Here is a 19,994-nt window from a genome sequence, read left to right as displayed (position 1 = left end):
TGCTTTAAGTGCTGTAATGGTTTAAAATAATTCAATGAACGCAGAAGCTAAATGTATCAAAAATTCTTCCGCAACAAGTAACAATTACGACAATGCAATGCCATCTTTATGTAAAACAAGATGCATCTACATTTACACGACCTTATACATACAGTACACATAGATGAAATCTTAACCTTCTTTTGAAGAAAAATAAATCACGAAACAAACCTGCAATTCAATTTTCTCGCTACAGTTGAAAGCTCTCCGAGAATCATCTATTGAGAATGTTACGCTCTAGATCAAGATTAACGTTAAAGACTAATCGATTTTTTTCTTCTTTCTGTTTTCTGCATGGTAAGATTGCTGACTCATCTCTGTCATAGCCGCCCATGCACCCCACGCAGTGCTCAATGCATCATGCTCCCTGGAGCCAGTGGTTTACGCTATCAGTTCTGACGCTCTCCACTTACTGTAAATGGTAAAGTAGTGGGGGGTACATGTCTTCATGAAGGGCTTATTTTAGGCCTGTTCTGCATGGCAATATCAAAACAAGACCTCTCACACTTCTGCAAAACGGGTTTAGCATCAAATCCAGAAGCTAAGCTAAGGTTTGGTGTGTTTTGGACTCTTTTCTGGGTCATTTTCTCAATTTGCTCTGTAACTTAAACCTAAATATTTTAAATCTATTTTTTTAAATGAAACAACATCTAGCATATTACAATGGATCATTTTGAGTATGTTGTAAAATAACATGCCTGTATTGGAATATGTGTGTGTGAAATATGCATCTTCATACCAGGCCTATTTGTTTGATTAGTAATATGCATTGCTAAGAACTTAATTTGGACAACTTTAAAGGTGATTTTCTCAATATTTTGATTTTTTTGCACCCTTAGATTCCAGATTTCGACCAAATATTGTCTGATCCTAACAAACCATACATCAATGAAAAGCTTATTCATTCAGCTTTCAGATGATGTATAAATCTAAATTTCTAAAAATTGACACTTAAGACTGGTTTTGTCGTCCAGGGTCACATTTGTTTACTTTGGCTTTGCATTCCTGGCCAATTATATGAAACCCATCACAAAATGCTTCTGTAACTTGTCGAGAACTGTGTGTTTTTGTATGTTAGCATTAGCATGTAGCACAATATTTATTTTAATTTATGTTTATTCATACTTGTTCATATTTGTTGGTTGGTTCATATTTGTTCACCTTGGCTTTGCATTCCTTGCCAATTTGATGAAAATCATCATGCTCCACCATTGAGTTTGCAATGTTAGCATTAGCATATAGCATATTATTCATCTTAAAATATATTATTACTTTATTTTTAGGGTTATGTGTTTATTTTGGCTTTCATTGCCAATTTTATAAATACCTTTATAAAAAGGTTAGTTCCAGTCCTCGATTCTGATTGGTCAGCAGCTGTGTTTCATTCACAGTAAAGCACAGCTATGACCGCTTTACCCAACGGTTCTGTGTATCACTGCGCAACACCCAGCAACCACCCTTAGCAACCACCCTTAGCGACATAATCAATCAATAATACAGCCTCAAAACTGTGTCATAAATTATGTATTTCGGCAGAAACAACAGTTTGTTATTTATTTAATGAAGTATGAGTGACCCCTGCTGGCGTTATGTTGCATCATTCATCTTTAATTTTGAGACCACACCCTTCCCCCCCATCTAATAAACGCTTCTCATATGGGAAACATGTTCATGTGTGTGCGTGTCTGTGTGAAAGCCCACAGTTTCCTAAGTGAGGAGGAATATGTCCATCAGTTTACACTGTAGTGACGCTTACAAACTCTCGCTGCGCCGCGAATCGGTCCGTTTTAAACTAAAAGACGGAAAACTGAAGTTTTCTGATGCTGAGAGATAAGCAGATGTATGTGTTTGAGAAAATATGATATACAGTGTTAAAAAAAAACAAAATGACAGCAGATAAGAAGAATTCATATTCTCTGTTTTTATTTGAGCTCTAAAGAATGAGGCATATTACTTCAGAACATTCTGGAACATTCGATTACTGTTGCTGTCGGGTACTATTTTTTAGTGGAAGGACAGCATTTAACGAACTCGCTTCAAAAAAGTAACATATCAATACATACATTTTTGGTTGTAATATTTTTTATTGTGTGGTAACCATTTTATAAAAGCAATGAGGTATGGGAGGCCATGCTTTATTGTGAATAAGTCACAGCTGAAGGGGTTGCCTAACAACGCCCTTTAGCCGGGACTTATTTACAATACAGCATGACCTCTCCTACCTTATTGCTTACTCCCACACTGCTCCTATTCCAGAACTTGAGTACGATTTGTGTTTATATGTTAGCATTAGCATGCTCTCCTTCAGTAACTTGTCGAGTACTGTTTTTGTTTGCACAGCACGCATATTATTTATCTTAAAATGTATTATTACTTTATGTTTAGGTTCACTTTGGCTTTGCATTTCTATTTTCTACTTGCTATGATTAGAAATGCACTAATTTAAATCTTGTGAACTATTTAGTAGAGCTAGGATATGAATTGGGACTTAGCCAGTGTTTCTCTGAATGGACAACACAGCCCTGCCTACAGCGAAGCAGCTAAAGATAGACTGGAGGAGGGGACTGTTTTTCCCACACTATGCTGGGAAAAATCCAGAGGGTCCATGGGAAATGAAGAAGGTCACATAGACTTCCTTTTCTATCAGAGAGACAACAAATTCATGGAAAATAATATAACGTGCAACAGTAGGACCGTAGTTAACCTAGTAAGATCATTCATTTACACCGGTTGACACATTAAGTAGACTGTTGAATGATATAACTTTCTGTCTAATTCTGTACGTTTTTTTCCTCTTTATTTGTTGTTTTATATACATATATACATATATATATATATATATATATATATATATATATATATATATATATATATATATATATATATATATATATATATACATATATATACATATATATACATATATACATATATATATATATATATATGTGTGTGTGTGTGTGTGTGTGTATTCATGATGTACATCACCACTTTTATCATGACAGCATACATGGCTGATGAAGGTGGTGATGATATACATCTGGTGTTATTTTAGTATCACTGATATAATTATAGTTTTTGGTAATATGCTGAATTAGAATTCATTTTAATATTTTCTTATGTCACTTTAATTTTAGTGAAAGTTTCAATATTTTTTGTGTTTTTGTAATTAGTTTTTTTTTTAAATTTCTATATATATTTTTAATTTTTTAATTTATTCTTTTTTAGTTTAGTTTTAAAACTAACTTATTTAAAATTGAGGTTTTTTTAATCTATTTTATTTTAAGTAACAAAAATATTTTTAAGGTTTTACTAATGCATAATCTTGAGGGGGGAAAAAAGGTGATGAATATAATCTATATTTAAAGTATGACATATACTAGAAGATCTATTGTTTATAGCTTCAAATACACAGTCCATTTACAGGATCTGCACACCAAGAACATAAAACAAAACTTTGAATTATTCAAGACAAATAAACAGAAGGTCTGATGGCTTTCTGCCATCTGAGTGGAACAATATGAAAAGCTTCCAGTACGTCTGCACCATTCAGACTGTACTCTTGGTAATGAATCACCACAATCACAGCACAAACAGATCCATCGGCTTAAATTAGCAAACTGACGCACAGGGCCAATATCAAAGTGCTATTGATGTCATGTGTTGTAATGTGTCAATGCACCACAGACCTTGAGGCACATTTTACAACAAATGCTTTGCAAATGTGTTTAAGGTTTGGTAAAGTGCCAACCCTGTGCTACTATCAAAGTGAAATGTCTTGATTTCGGTTACACTACTATGATGCGATATCACTCTATTTTTTAAAGTCAGCAAATCAGAAGACAAGTCCAAATAGAAGGTATAAACAGATCTCAATTAGAAACATTCCTTCGCAGCTGCGCCTCATAAGGCTGTCCAGTCTGATGCCATGCTGTAAGTATTGATTAGATATTGACTTACCATTCACTGCTTCTCTTGACAGCCGCACTCACAGCACTGAACAATACAACGGAAGAACAAATGGACCAGAAACAGAGGAACGCAAGCTTTCCTCCCCCTCACACACACCCATCTCACAGGACCACAGGGATCTAGATGACTCAAAGAGCTAAAGAGAGCCAAAGGCCAACGGAATGGAACGATTCATGAGGCGCTGACTCACAAACCACCGCTTCCTCTCTACCACATGCCTCTCATAACTGCACAGATGACTGGTCAAGTTCCCACAGCACTGCATGGGAGGGCAGTGAGGGGCCAGAGCTCGGAGGAGACACACACTGACCCCTGACAAACTTCAGAGAGCGTGTGTGGGAGAGAGAGATTGCGTTAAAGTAAACCGACAGAAACCAACCCATGACAAGAATGCAGAATCAGTTCAGTGATCTCCAACCAGAAAAGATCTCCGGTTCAGCTGGATCTTAAGTACACTGCAATGTAGTATTTTGGACTTGTTTTCCATTACAAACATCTAAACATTCTTGCATCAAGATACATTCACTTGGGAAGGAAGATCACGGCTAAAAAAATATGTTCTTTAGCCAACGTTCTGAAAACGTTATTTCTTTATGTTCTCGGAACGTTCCAAATATTCAAATGTTTCAAATGAAGGGGAATGTTCCGATGTGCCAACATTATGGGAATGTTACTTTTGAATGTTCTCTGAACTATTTGAAAGTAGTAAGTAGTAACATATGAAGAGACGAACGTACAACTAAAATGTTTCAGAATAATATTCCATGGACGATTTATAAAAAATGCTTCTGTGCTAATGTTTTGAGAATGTTATTAAAGACCAGATAACTCTGAATAAACATTCTATTAATGCTACTGGAAGAATGTTTGTTGATAACGTTCAGAGAACCTTGCCAGAACGTTATTTAAACGTTTAATTTTGATACATTTTTCAGAAAACAAGGCTTGATATCTTATATAAGTAAATGTACACTGTAACCTGGAATTATTCATTGAAATGAATGTATGCTGGTTCAGTGATGTTAAATAATAGTTTTGCATTAAAACCTGTTTATAATGTCGTTTTTTTCAGTGTACTGTACATGGTTTAATAGAAAGCAAGAGAGAATGTACACACAGACTCTCTGAACATGATGCAAACTGATTTTTCAAAAAATGCAGTCATGGTTTTTATAAGTTTGTGTGACTGTGAATAAATGAGGCTGTGATTTTGACCTTCAGATGAGTCAAATGCTACAGGCACTTTCAAACTGCACTTTAAACTATTTGGTTTCTGTCTGAGAGATAGATTAGTGACTAGTACATGAAACAAGAAGGTTTTTAGATTTTCTGAAGAAATGGTGGGTGGTGTTTGGATGTGCACGACTCACAGGCAAGATGCAAGGGTGTTGTGGGTGGTAGTTAGGGCGTTGCTATGTGGTTGCTAAGAGGTTGTGTTTTGATTGCAGTGCTGTGTGGTTACTAGGGTGTTCCCGATGGTTGTTTACTGACCCAAGAGTCCACCCTCAAGTATCTGAGATATTCAGATCTCTAGATGTGACTTGCATCCCCACATTTAAATGTAAGCATAATAAAAAAAATGAATGCCTGGCGAAAGTCTGATCACTGATGAGAAATACAGTAATAGCACATCAAACCTCAAACAAGCATTAGGTTTTTAAAGTGTCATTCACACAACAAAAAGCAAAACAGTGGCATATAGATTTTTGTCGCAAAGTTTAATAATTGGGGCTTTGGATTGGTAAAAATAAAAATAGAGACATACAGAGAATATATATAGAGAGAGAGAACACACACACACACACACACACACACACACACACATATATTAATGTTCAGTAAATGAATGTACACATTTTAGAAATTAGCCTGATTCAAAAGAGAATCAGAAGGCCGAATCCTGACTGTATGAGAGGAGGAGCTGGGGATGGAGGAGGGTCATTAGCTACTGAGCAACGCGAAAGCTGCTGATAATACTGAAGTACCTTATAATGCTGAGATAGGCATTGTATTCCTATCGGTAGACGTGGATCAGCTGAGAGTCAGCTGATGCAAGTTTGACTAATGTGACCTGCCAGAACTAACGCTATGCTTGATATATATATACACACAGTTAGACACATATTAAGAATATATATATATATATATATATATAGAGAGAGAGAGAGAGAGAGAGAGAGAGAGAGAATACACACACACACACACACACATATATATATATATATATATATATATATATACAGTGGGGCAAAAAAGTATTTAGTCAGCCACCAATTGTGCAAGTTCTCCCACTTAAAAAGATGAGAGAGGCCTGCAATTTTCATCATAGGTATACCTCAACTATGAGAGACAAAATGAGAAAAAAAATCCAGAAAATCACATTGTAGGATTTTTAAAGAATTTATTTGCAAATTATGGTGGAAAATAAGTATTTGGTCAATAACAACATTTTATCTCAATACTTTGTTATATACCCTTTGTTGGCAATGACAGAGGTCAAACGTTTTCTGTAAGTCTTCACAAGGTTTTCACACACTGTTGCTGGTATTTTGGCCCATTCCTCCATGCAGATCTCCTCTAGAGCAGTAATGTTTTGGGGCTGTCGCTGGGCAACACGGACTTTCAACTCCCTCCAAAGATTTTCGATGGGGTTGAGATCTGGAGACTGGCCTTCGTTGCCCGGGCGGTGTGTTTGGGATCATTGTCATGCTGAAAGACCCAGAAAAGTTTCATCTTCAATGCCCTTGCTGATGGAAGGAGGTTTTCACTCAAAATCTCACGATACATGCCTCATTCATTCTTTCGTTTACACAGATCAGTCGTCCTGGTCCCTTCACAGTAGGTATGGTGTTCTTTGGATGCAACTCAGCATTCTTTCTCCTCCAAACACGACAAGTTGAGTTTTTACCAAAAAGTTCTATTTTGGTTTCATCTGACCATATGATCATCCAAATGCTCTCTAGCAAACTTCAGACGGGCCGGACATGTACTGGCTTAAGCAGGGGACACGCCTGGCACTGCAGGATTTGAGTCCCTGGCGGCGCAGTGTGTTACTGATGGTAGCCTTTGTTACTTTGGTCCCAGCTCTCTGCAGGTCATTCACTAGGTCCCCGTGTGGTTCTGGGATTTTGCTCACAGTTCTTGTGATCATTTTGACCCCACGGGTGAGATCTTGCGTGGAGCCCCAGATTATCAGTGGTCTTGTATGTCTTCCATTTTCTAATAATTGCTCCCACAGTTGATTTCTTCACACCAAGCTGCTTACCTATTGCAGATTCAGTCTTCCCAGCCTGGTGCAGGTCTACAATTTTGTTTCTGGTGTCCTTTGACAGCTCTTTGGTCTTGGCCATGGTGGAGTTTGGAGTTGGACTGTTTGAGGTTGTGGACAGGTGTCTTTTATACTGATAACGAGTTCAAACAGATGCCATTAATACAGGTAACGAGTGGAGGACAGAGGAGCCTCTTAAAGAAGAAGTTACAGGTCTGTGAGAGCCAGAAATCTTGCTTGTTTGTAGGTGACCAAATACTTATTTTACCGAGGAATTTACTAATTAATTCTTTAAAAATCCTACAATGTGATTTTCTGGATTTTTTTCTCATTTTGTCTCTCATAGTTGAGGTATACCTATGATGAAAATTACAGGCCTCTCTCATCTTTTTAAGTGGGAGAACTTGCACAATTGGTGGCTGACTAAATACTTTTTTGCCCCACTGTATATATATATATATATATATATATATATACATACACACACACACACATATATATAATTTTATAAATATTTTATAATATGTGTGTCATTTTATAAATATTATCTAAATATATATTTAATATAAATATTTTATTATTTAATATTCTATACACACACACACACACACACACACACATATATATATGGTAACACTTTACAATAAGGTTCATTAGTTAAACATTAGTTAATGTATTAACTAACATGAACTAACCATGAGCAATACATTTGTTACTGTATTTACTAATCTTCGCTAACGTTAGTTAATAAAAATACAGATGTTCATTGTTAGTTCATGTTAGTTCACAGTGCATTACCTAATGTTAACAAGATTTTAATAATGTATTATTAAATGTTGAAATTAACATTAACAAAGATTAATAAACGCTGTATAAGTGCAGTTTATTATTAGTTCATGTTAACTAATGTAGTTAACTAATGAACCTTATTGTAAAGTGTTACCATATATATATATATATATATATACACACACACACACAAATATATATATATACTGTATATATATAACATTTCTAAAATTACATATATAATTTTTGCTGCGGACATGATAGATACCTCATAGATACCTGTTTTTTTTGTGACATATGTGACATATGTGTAATTCACTATTATATGTGCTTCCAAAGGTAGGTTTAGCAACAATACTTACTGAAATAATTGACTATTTCTCTTACACTGTTCATCTGCTTGCTTTTCAGACCATGTTGGATTTACTGGGCAAATTCATCTGAGAAGTATCTCATTCTCAGAAGTATATCATTCCTCAAACAAAAACAAAACAAAGCAAAAAAGTATAAAGCTGAAAAAAACAACAGAGAGAAGGTTAGTGTCATAGTGATCAAGCTTTGCTATTTGACCGCGCACATTTGAAGCTGCTGTGCAGTAATGAGTACTGTACTGACTCATTATGATGCGGCTTCTTCACCCCCTCAATGAGCAGACCTTCTCTGTTTCAGTTTCACATAATAAGTGCACCAGAGTCATTTAGGGTGAACTTTAACAGCACACATACATCGCATACATCGCCTCATGAATTGCTGCTTTTGGAATTGTTCATATAGAATAAATAATGTTACTGTCAATCAAAGATGTGAATTAAGCATTTCATCCTCAGACCACCTACTGGCCTTTCACTGACCGTCTTATACTGAACAGAAAAAAGAACAACCACTTTCTTGATCTGGCAAGCTCTAATTTGATTGGCTGGCTTTATGCCATGAGTAAAGGGTTTTCCAAGAAACTTATAAGTCACTTATAAGGCACTTTCGAGGAAGAACTACTCCCTGGATTTGCTCAGTTTTGCCAGATTAGTAAATATCCCTGACTGTCTTGAATGTGCTGTAACATATAGACTTGTACAACTAACCTCATCCTGACTAAACCTGTTGGATAATTTGTTACATTCCACTTGTTCACATTTGAACCAACCCATCCTCTTGAGAATTCGTAATAAATTGTATGAGATGGCAAAATCGCCAACATAGGCTCACTGGAAAAATGTGCCTCTACATACAATTTTGCAAAACTCAAAAAGCACATATATATAATTCACTGTGGTCTGCAGCTGAAATGAACGCTAGTGGCAGAAAAACAGCAACACTTTTATTCTTTTCACACAACTTATAATTAATAATGGAAAATTTATACAAGTGTGGTATAGCCCCATATGCATGTTGTTTCTGGTGTTGTAAATTTGCTCGGTAGCACCCCTGGTACAGCACTGCACTTGCGAGACGAAGTGCTAATGAGTCCAATGAAACACAAGTGACAATAAATGAGCTCAAAGACTTGTAGAAGCAAGCTAAAATGACATGATTGCTTAAGCAAACCAGTTTTAATCTCATGTTTGCTTTTCTAAACATTATCGGTTAGGTTTAGGGTTGGTTTAGTGTAGGTGGTACGTCATTTTCAGACGCAATGCAGCATTAAACTATTAGCGCCACTCACTGAACATTACATTCCCAAACTGCCACAATAAGTGCTACAACCAACATAACAAAACATTCCCAGATATATATTTATCTGTTTCTGATCAAACTGAATGTGCTTTTAATGCCACTCACTGGATATTTCACTTTGAAATTGTCACGGAATGTGCAAGAAGCAACGTAATATCATTTTGCTGAAATGTCACCGCAGACACGTTTTTCCAGTGATATGTGATGGTGCAAGTTAACGTGTGCAAAAAAAAAAAAACAAGACATAGGACCCAACCTTACCAGCTAATTAGCAACATTCTCAGAATTTTGGCTAATGTTCTGGCAAAGTTATGAACAAACATTCTTCAGGTAATGTTGATACTAATGTTCTCAAAAGGATAGCAAAAAATTTTTATTTATACATCACTCATGGAACATTTTATTTCTGAAACATATTAGATGGACGTTAATCTAACGTTTTTGAAATGTTACTACTTGTTTCAGAATGTTCAGAGAACATTCAGAAGTAACGTTCCCATAATGTATGCAAAATTCTAAAAATGAATTTTTTTTTTTAATATTTAAAAACTTTGACGTTTTTGCAGTTCAGAGAACATAACATTTTCATAACTTAATGGGAACGTTAAGCAAAATGCTCTTAGAACATATTTTTGTTAGCTGCAAAGCTAATCATAAAATCCAACACTAAACTTAACCTTAAAAATAATAGGGGAAAAAAAATAAAATCCCTTTCGGATGATCATCTAATTACACTAAGTACCTCTAATTTTTCACAAGTTGTCAAGAGACTGTGTTGATTTGCCCTATTTGGTTAAGATGAATTTCTCTCTTAAAACTGAGTAAAAAACCTTAAAAACGAAAGATCTCAGAGGCAGCACTCCAACATGTGGCCTCAGTCCTTAGATCCCATTCCTCTGTCACAATAAAGACAAGGCGGCCAAAAAACTATTACTTTATAAGTGTTCAGAGATGATCAGAGAGAATCTAAACGATCTGAAACTCTCATGGTATGACGGCACACAGGAAAAGACTTGGCTAGTCAGGAAGCGAGTCATAGTCACTTAATGCTCGATTCCCATCATGTTTTTAGATCCATAACTACTGAACTTCCTGTGCTGGGCAGCAGAGTCTGAAAACAAACACACTGGGGGAGGAGGAGACGGAAGAATAGAAATGAATGAGATCCATCAGTCCGGATCCTGCAGACATCTGGTCTGAGTCACAAGCTGCTACTTTTATCTTAGATTTAACATGATCTTTCTGTCAAGACAATGAAAGACATCTTAAATCAGATCATTGTAAGACTAAAGGGTGAGGGTGAGAATAAACAAATCTGTACCGTTAGTGGCACCGATGACTCAAAGTTAAAGTTTTCGGTTAAATACCTGAAATAAGGTCAAGATAAACATATATTCTACAACATAAAATACATCAGTAATACCCCACTCGTGATGTTTTAAGCTTTGCTGTGTCTTGAAAAATGCAAACAAGTATCTCAATGGTACTACGGAGGTTGTCAGATATTAAACATCATCACACCGAACTCATAGTCACTTTAAGCTTTGTACTTCTGCTGATTGTATTTAGGCTTCAGAATTCATAAAAGTTGTGTTTATTTGAGATGATTATCTTGATGAACTAAATGTGAAAGAATCATAAACTTATGTTTGTAACAGAGCTTTTTTTCAGCATTAATCCACAAACCAATGGGAAAATCCTATTGTGTTTTTCTTGAGTGCTGCCCCACAACGGTGAAACACAGTAACTACACTTTTTTGTATGCTAATCTATGCACAAATTCAGAGAGAATAAAATTAAATTAAATTAATTAAAATACTTTGTAACCTACTAGTGGTTTGCTTACTGTTTTCTCTGCATATTAAGGCAAGAATTTGCAGGAAAAAGCGTACTTTTAGTCAATTTTGGGCTTTTTTGCTTTCATAGCATGTCTTCATTCAGATTAGTGGAAAGAACGCCTCCAAAATACACATTTAAGTGCTTATTACACGTCATCTATATATATTTGCATATGTAGATTTTAATTACAGTGTATCTTTAAAGGGCCATTTTCTCAAAATAATTTTTTTTAATTTTTTTTTTTTTTATACAGACATAAATACAGTTTTATTTCCATTTATATTTTCTGAAGGTTTTTACAGAGTGGATTGTCTATATATCATCCACCTGGTTTATATAACATTTTATACAAAAATATAGTTTGTTTGTTTGTTGTCAACAAATTAAAACAATTTTGAACATGTTTTATCCAATGTTCATATTTTCTGTTCTGGAAATACATATGTAATGCATATGTAATAATGCCTCATGTGCATATTTATACATACCATTTCAGACAACGTGTAAAACAAAACAATTGTCTTAATGTATTGTGATTAATCAGCTGGGGGACTTATAGTTTTTTAGTTATTGTTCAAGGAATAAAAAGAAAAAAAATTCTGTCATCATTTTCTCACCCTCGCGTCGTATGTATTTCTTTCTTCTGTTGAACACAAAAGAAGACATTCTGAAGAATGTTGGGAACCAAACAGTTGACGGCAGCCATTGACTTCCACAGTAGGGAAAATATACTACGGAAGTCAATGGCTACCGTCAACTGTTTGCTTACCAACAATCTTCAAAATATCTTCTTTTTCGGGTGAACTATCCCTTTAAATTTTCAGCCTGTTCACCTACAGTAAAACCGGGATATGGAAAAGTATCTTGACATTTAAAAAAACTGCTTTCACCTTTAGTAAAACACGCTAACCTGTGCTTCAGGCCCTTCAGTGCCATTTCACACTTTCAGGTGTTTATATGCTATAAAAATGCATCTGCTTTCAACTCCTACCACTCGCAGTTTACCTGGTAAATGGTTTTAAATGTTTGAAAAATGAAACTGGAACATTTTGTGGTGACATTTGTACTGACTAAAACAAGCAGTGTCTATTACATCAACAGGAACTGAACATCATTTGCATCACAAAACAGGCTGAAGAGGATTTTACTGTTCCTCTGGCCCGTGAGGGACTGCATGCTTCCTACGCACTAATGCCAAAGCACTGGGCATGCAGGAATGTCTATAACAAACTGAAAACAAATGAGCAGTCAATAAGTGTCAGTAAAGACGGCTGGGGCTCATTAAAGACACGTCCCCCCCTGTCCTGCGTGCAGCTGCGTCTCTCATGCTCCGACCCTGTGAGAACAAACTCTGGATTCATTCTCACTGCAACCTGCACAAAACCTCTGATCAATACTCTCCTGTTACACGCTCCTCCAGGGACACGGATACTCTAGAGCATCCCATCAAACCCTGAGAGCGGCGTGTCAAACACAATAGGCTCTCTCCGCTACAGAGGAGCTCTAAAGATGATCAATAATCATTTGAGTGAGCTCATATGACCGCTGTATTTAATCCTGCAGAGGTTCCAGAGCAGCGTGATGATTGATACCCGTTTTCGATACCCCGGTTTGCTGGCTGTTCGCGGGAGGCCAGGACAGAGCAGGTTTACTAGTGCAAAAATGACACTGTAAGGACTGCAGGAGTGAACGAACGCATTAGGAAGAGAAGGAGAACAGCAGCGGTCTGCTGCTCATGCTGATCTGTATAACTAATTACTAGACCGTGTCTGACACATGATAACGTGTTCAACTACTATTGAATGTCTTTTGTTTTTCTTTTTTTTATTCATACATCATAAAATGTACTCCCAAAAAAATGGTCAAATAATATTCCAAAGAATACCACACTTGCAAGGTTTTTTTTTTTACATACATTATATTAATTCTTATATTATAATACAAAAAGGTATCACAGTATCTTATCATAGTATGTTTCAGTACTACTTTATAATAGCATTTTTACTATATATATATATATATATTTGTAAAATGATAAATTATATATACAGTTATTATTATTATTTTACATATTTATGTAATAATAGAATACAATATATATATAATATAAAAGGACTATCACACTCTCAGAAGTAAAGGTACAAAAGCTGTCACTGGGGCGGTACCTTTTCAAAAGGTACACTTTTGTACCTATTAGGTTCAAATATGTACACTTTAAGTACTAATATGTACCTTTAAGGTACCAAAATGGACCCTTTAGGTACAAACATGTACCTTTTGAAAAGGTACCGCCCCAGTGACAGCATTTGTACCTTTATTTCTGAGAGTGTATAGTATTATATTAAAGTATATTTACATAATATGTATAAAATTATAAAGAATATATATACATATATTATTGTTCTTTTATATTATGTATTTATGTAATATAATACAGTATAATATAAAAAGGTACTATCATACCTTTGATAGTGTCAATGTACCTATGCACTACCTATTATATTACACTAATATATACCATAATACTGTATTGATTGCCATATACCATATCATTTACATATAGGCCACTGTTGTTTACATAGTACTCAAATGTAATTCTATTAATACCACGGTACTATAAAAGTTAAAAAATAGTGCTATGACTAGCTACTACATTCAAAATGCCGCAGGACGTGCAGAAACATCTATAATAGTTTATAATTGACAATACTTCCTGTAGTGATCAGTATGGCAAGTTTACATTACCAAGGGCCATATGTCAGAAATGTTGTAAATTCTGCCACCTAGTGGACAAAATAAAAATAAATATGAAACTACAGGTCTGCATGCGTCACTGCTGATTACATCATTCACTGATAAACCATTATCATAAAATATATACATACCGTTTTTATGTATAAATTTACTTTTGTTGAAATACAAGTATTAAAAGTAGGCTACTTATTTTATTTAAATAGTTGCTTTTTATTGTAATAGTTTCTTCACAAGCTAAAATCGTGTATTTATATTACACTGTACATGATTATAGAGTTTAAATGTCTTTATTCAAACTGAACATAATGTCTATACTTCTATGCCACAAAATAAGATTAGATATGGTAGTCGATCGAAATGTTTGGGTTTTTATAAACATGATAGTTGGACTGTTTTTTTTTTATTTTGTGCAATACTAGAAATAATCACACTGCTTTGGCAGTGAATAATATAAAGCTAAATGACTTTTACCTCGGATGAAGTTCAAGTTAGTTGAGAGAAATGTCCACTAGATGGCAGAGAAGCCTAGGAGAAAAATGAGGCCCTCAAAACTCATCCCGCTCACACCACAGCAACAGCAAACGGGCCACGTTTAGTTTTCTAATCATCTCAAATCTATCAGATGTGCATAACTTTACAAATACATGCATTCCTCAAACCTTTTTTGGTTCCTTTTTCTAATCTGACAAAATCAGACAAAAATCAGGCCCAGCGATTCAGAGGTTTCCCTCTCGCACACTCAACCTCAGAGCCAAAAATGAATTGCATCAAACTTTGAAATACGAGGTGTGATCTAGATCCCCTGAAGCACCGAACTTACTGTCAAGCGGTGTCAGATCACGTACAGTCATTTCAAACCCATCTGAAACAGAACAATAGACACAGCGAGACTTTTTTATGAATGTAAGTTTCATTGCTACCACTTCCGCCTCTCTACGGCCACCAGTAACAGGTTTTACTGGAAACCAAAGTTGCCCAACTAAAAGTAGGCATGGAGGCAGTGTAAAATGACAGGGTATAAATGTGACTTTAAAAATACAAAACTTCTTAGAGTGCTTACTTTCAGTTCAATATCTAGTCCTCCTTTCACTTCAGATTATGTAAATTACCATGAACACATGTAAAACCAGACTGTAAATTGTCATTGCACAGTCATTTTAAAACACATGCATGCAGTGATAGTATAAGTACCGTATTCTGATGTACACCATGGTATATCCCCTCCCTCCCTCCCTCTCCTAAAAACTACAATAATATACCATTAGTAGGCTACTTTTGTGTGCTATACCAGCATGTGCTGGTTCAACCGAGAGACCATTATAAACCAGGTAAGGCTGGTTTAAGATGCTTGTACAATTTCACTCATTATCTAGATTTAGCTCAGGTTTGATGTTGTCAAACACTGGAAATCACCTCTGTGTTCACAAATTGGTGTATATAGGGCCGCGGCTACTAAACCACATGAATGGGCAATGAGAGGAAGTTCCATAAAACGGTTAAACATGACACGAATAAGAGGAAAAACATCTTCAAACGTGAGGGATTGTGGCGCTATCTCACACTAAAAGGGTCAAAAGTTGATTTCAAGCTCGTTGGCAAACGTTTCGGGACGCGTTCCGTCCGCGTTATGCGTCAGTTGAACGTTGCGTCGCGTTTCTTCAGCGTCACCGGCGCCGTTTGAATAAATAGAAGGAATGAATACGAAAAATACTAGTCAGTAAAAACAAGTCTCTTCGTTTTTGGCGTGTTTATAAAACTGCCTGTGTTAGCACACAGCAAGTCGGTGTCTATTGATTGAAAAAGAAACACATGAATTATTCATGAAGGCAACAAAAGACACGCGTCCTTTAAAAATCAGCTACAAACTTCTAACAGAAACTGGCAGTGTGCACCCTAGTTTGTTATCTAGGAAGCCAGCACATGGTTTGACACACAGCCAATATGCGCGCTCTTTTCTACCCAGATACAAACGCTTATACGACGTCTCGTTGACAGCAGCGGGCCACGCCCCCCTCGCTGCGACTACTAAGTACGTGACTCGACACAGTAACTAACCACAGACCGGGCCTCGCGTAACGGGTCAAACGCTTCGCAGCTGGATTAGAAATAGTTTTTTACACAGAGACTCAGTTACAGGTGAAATTCAAAGACGTTTGCATTATGCTAGACTCATCATTCCACGCGAAAACGGCATGTATGCACGCTTGCCATATGGAGCCATGCATAGCTATTCCAATTAAGTGTCTTTTCTGAAGAGGAACAGGAAGTCAGAAACACTATCTCATGCTCGCACCGCAGGCTTCCTCTTATCTTCATCGAGCGCCCAATGAGAATAAAATGACCCGAATAACTCAATGCGTATTATGTAAGAAAGCCTGCAACATTTATTTGCAAATGACAGTATAATATAATGCATACTAAGTATGCATCTATATAAAAAAATCATAATAATACGGAGCGTGTTGATCTGACAGTGCTTTAGAAGATCTACAAGCCCTGGTGATAGGAGGAACGCACTAGTGCACGCTCAAATTCTGACTCATTTTTATACTAGAGTAGAGTTGAGTGCATCTAACCGTAAAAGTTTAAAGATTAATCTAAAATGCAAAAGAAATAAGAGCAAAAATTATACTTATCATGAGAATTTCCCCCCGTGAATACTCCATACTTAAGTTAGTGCATTATTGAGATTAATGTGCACTTACCCCCAAAACTGCTTGAGAATGGAGCTGCAGTGGTGCGCACAAGTTACCAAGTGACTTTGGAGAGACTTTGCGCAGATGCGCACTCAAGTTCCACTGCGAATGTTCAAGATGTCCCCTCTTCCTCTTCTTTTTCCTTTGAAATAGTGGTTTCAAGCGTGTTTCTTCACTTGAGTCATTCATGTAGAGTCACAGGTCCACACACAGACTTTCTCTTGAGCGCTCTTGGTGACGCCCACTTCACCCGACACAGTTTGCCGCAACGATTCAAAATCTCTCTGTAGGTTGTGAATGAATAGAGTCTCAGTTAACGCCTTGACAACGGTGACTTCAGTTTCCTGGGTAAAACAATCTGTTTAATAACTCCATGATGCATTGGGCACAATGAGCTCATTGTGGTGTGTGCCAGAAATTAAAAAAAAAAAAAATCATATGGGTGAGGTTTGGTGAACTGGCATAAAACTTTTAGACTTTTTAAAATAAAAGGAAATGCACACTGCATTGGTTAAGTCAACTAGTGGGTGGTTGACATGACTGGTTGATCACATATTCCATCTAAAACTATAATAAGATGATTGTTTTATATGAATTTTTTTGCCTTCATGATGTTCATTTCACAACAGGAGCTTTAAAATAAACTGCAAAAAAAAAAAAGTAGACACAAACCAAATAGTGACCAGGTGCGGCATCAAAAAACATTCACTTTACCTCAAGTTTTAACCTAAAATCTAGTTCCAGCAACTAAACCAGACCCAGTTTTTTCACTGCAACATTGTAAAGCGTGGGAAAAATTTGGGCGTGCATGGGAATTTAAAAAGCAATGCTTTCTGAAAACCTGTTCCTGCATGTTTTAAATGCTTGTCAAATTCAAGGTCACATTGAGAAATTAAAACCATCCGATTTGACGTCATCTGTAACATAAAACTACATGCACTCAGTGCATAAAAGAAGACTTTCCCACATTGTACATTTGAATGTATTGTGACGTCACAGCAGAACAAAGGGAAGTCCTAAAGCTTCCCTTCATTGTGACATGACTAATCATGCCAAATATAGACGTGGGGCTCCAGACCAGGGGGATATCCGATCACGTTCAAACACAGACAGTGCGCTTCACTGTGTCAGCGAAGGCTTGCCAAAAATGTGGCATGCACAGACATAAATATGTTGAACGTCGAGCTGTTTTCGAAGCACAAAAACATTCTCAAAGCCCTTCTGCCACAAGGTTTCACAACATCATTTTTCACATTCCAAACATCCTACATCTGGTTTCAAAGTTTGCCTTCCTTCCTGAAATGCACATGAACAGAGTGTCAATCAAAGACTGGGACGCAATATAAAAAGTCTTCATGTGAACCTCTCATACAAACTGAATCTTCTCAAATAAGCTTGAAATGTCTGTTGTTCTCCAGATTCGGTACAGCTCTCATGATTGAAGGTTCAGTAATCACAGGCGTCACTGTTCAGGAATGTCCAGACATGTGAGCAGCGGTTATTTCAGGGCAGATTTCCTTCATCTAGACTTTATACGTGGCCTCCCAAAGCTTGCACAGCCTTCTGGGACGACGTTTAACTCTAACTGAGCTCATTTAAGAAATTCCAGAGGGAACTGAGCAGAAATGAAGCATTCAAACACTCACCACACGCATACACACAAGAGTTTATCTGATCAAAGAGCATGGGCTGAATCACATAGCATGGGTTTCCTGAACAAGTCACTGGCATAACGATGCCCAGTCACCCTTTACAATACTCCCAACCACACAGGAAGTACTATAGAGACGCTGAGAGAGGGTATGAAACTCTGAATATGCTTTAAGTCCAAGTGGTGCACTCCACACTAACAAATGGGAATTTAAAGCTGCAGTGTGTCATTTCTGTGCCACCAAATGGATTTCCAATCTTTGTGCTTAATCTTTGTTTGTGTCGACGCAGCAGCATTGGCTCAACCGATGGTGTGGGTTTGGTAGACGGGGAGAGTGTCTGAAACCATTACTTTTTGTTGCCAATAATGCCACAGATAGTTCACAATGAAGATTTAAGTAACTTCCCCCTTTGTTGCAGCTCTCAAATGTCATTCACGCTTTTACATACTCCAACTTGTCAAGTTACATTAATGTGCGAGTTTGAGAGTCCCAGTTAACTCCTGGACAAACGTGACTGCAGTTGCCCGTTTTTAATAATTCAAGGATGCATCGGGCCCAGTGAACAATGAGCATGTCATAAATGAACAGGACCTGTCATAAAATGCGCTCCAGCAGTGGCAAGTCAACTACAGTTGGATAGTTGGCATGATATGACAATATCTAAAACTATCATAAGTGTACAATTTTAACATTATTATGCATGAAGACTATGGAACAAACATTCACTAAACTATTAAAGGAATAGTTCAGCCAAAAATAAAAATTTCGGCCATTTAAGAGATGAGTTTACATCACTTGCTCACCAATGGATCCTCTGCAGTGAATGGGTGCCGTCAGAATGAGAGTCCAAACATGATAAAAACATCACAATAATCCACACCACTCCATTTTTAAACTCTTGCTTTTGGCAAAAATTCAAGTCCATAATTCATAATAACGCTTATTCCAGTGAAAAAAAGTCCATGCCCTGTTATCTCTCACATCACAATCCACCAGCATATTTGTTTAGGACTGTTTTGAACCGTTTCCGCTTGTAAATAGCGCTTGATCTGTGCATATTTCTCTCTTGACATAGACAAGATGACTTTTTGGACAAACTGAAAGTTTAGACTGGAATCATGTGAATGACTTCTGGATTATTGTGATGATTTTATCAGCTCTTTGGAAACTCATTCTGACGGCACCCATTCACTGCAGAGAGTGAGCAAGTAATGTTGATACGTTTCCATGATACGTTTGATACGTTTCCGTGAAGAAACAAACTCATCTACATCTTGAATGGCCTGAGGATGAGTACATTTTCAACAAATTTCA

At 36.6% G+C, this 19,994-nt stretch overlaps 1 long non-coding RNA gene across 1 annotated transcript in view; it reads right to left on the bottom strand.

Annotated features, from left to right (window-relative positions):
- LOC131552739 (uncharacterized) overlaps positions 1-17,702 on the bottom strand; it is a 35,595-nt gene extending 17,893 nt beyond the window's left edge. The window contains exon 1 of the long non-coding RNA XR_009274044.1: positions 17,038-17,702. This is a non-coding gene — a long non-coding RNA (uncharacterized LOC131552739). The remainder of the gene's footprint in view (positions 1-17,037) is intronic.
- Between the last annotated feature and the right edge of the window lie 2,292 nt (positions 17,703-19,994).

Source organism: Onychostoma macrolepis, chromosome 13 (assembly GCF_012432095.1).
Source record: "Onychostoma macrolepis isolate SWU-2019 chromosome 13, ASM1243209v1, whole genome shotgun sequence".
Lineage (NCBI taxonomy): Eukaryota > Metazoa > Chordata > Actinopteri > Cypriniformes > Cyprinidae > Onychostoma > Onychostoma macrolepis.
This window is presented reverse-complemented; position numbering and strand designations above follow the sequence as displayed.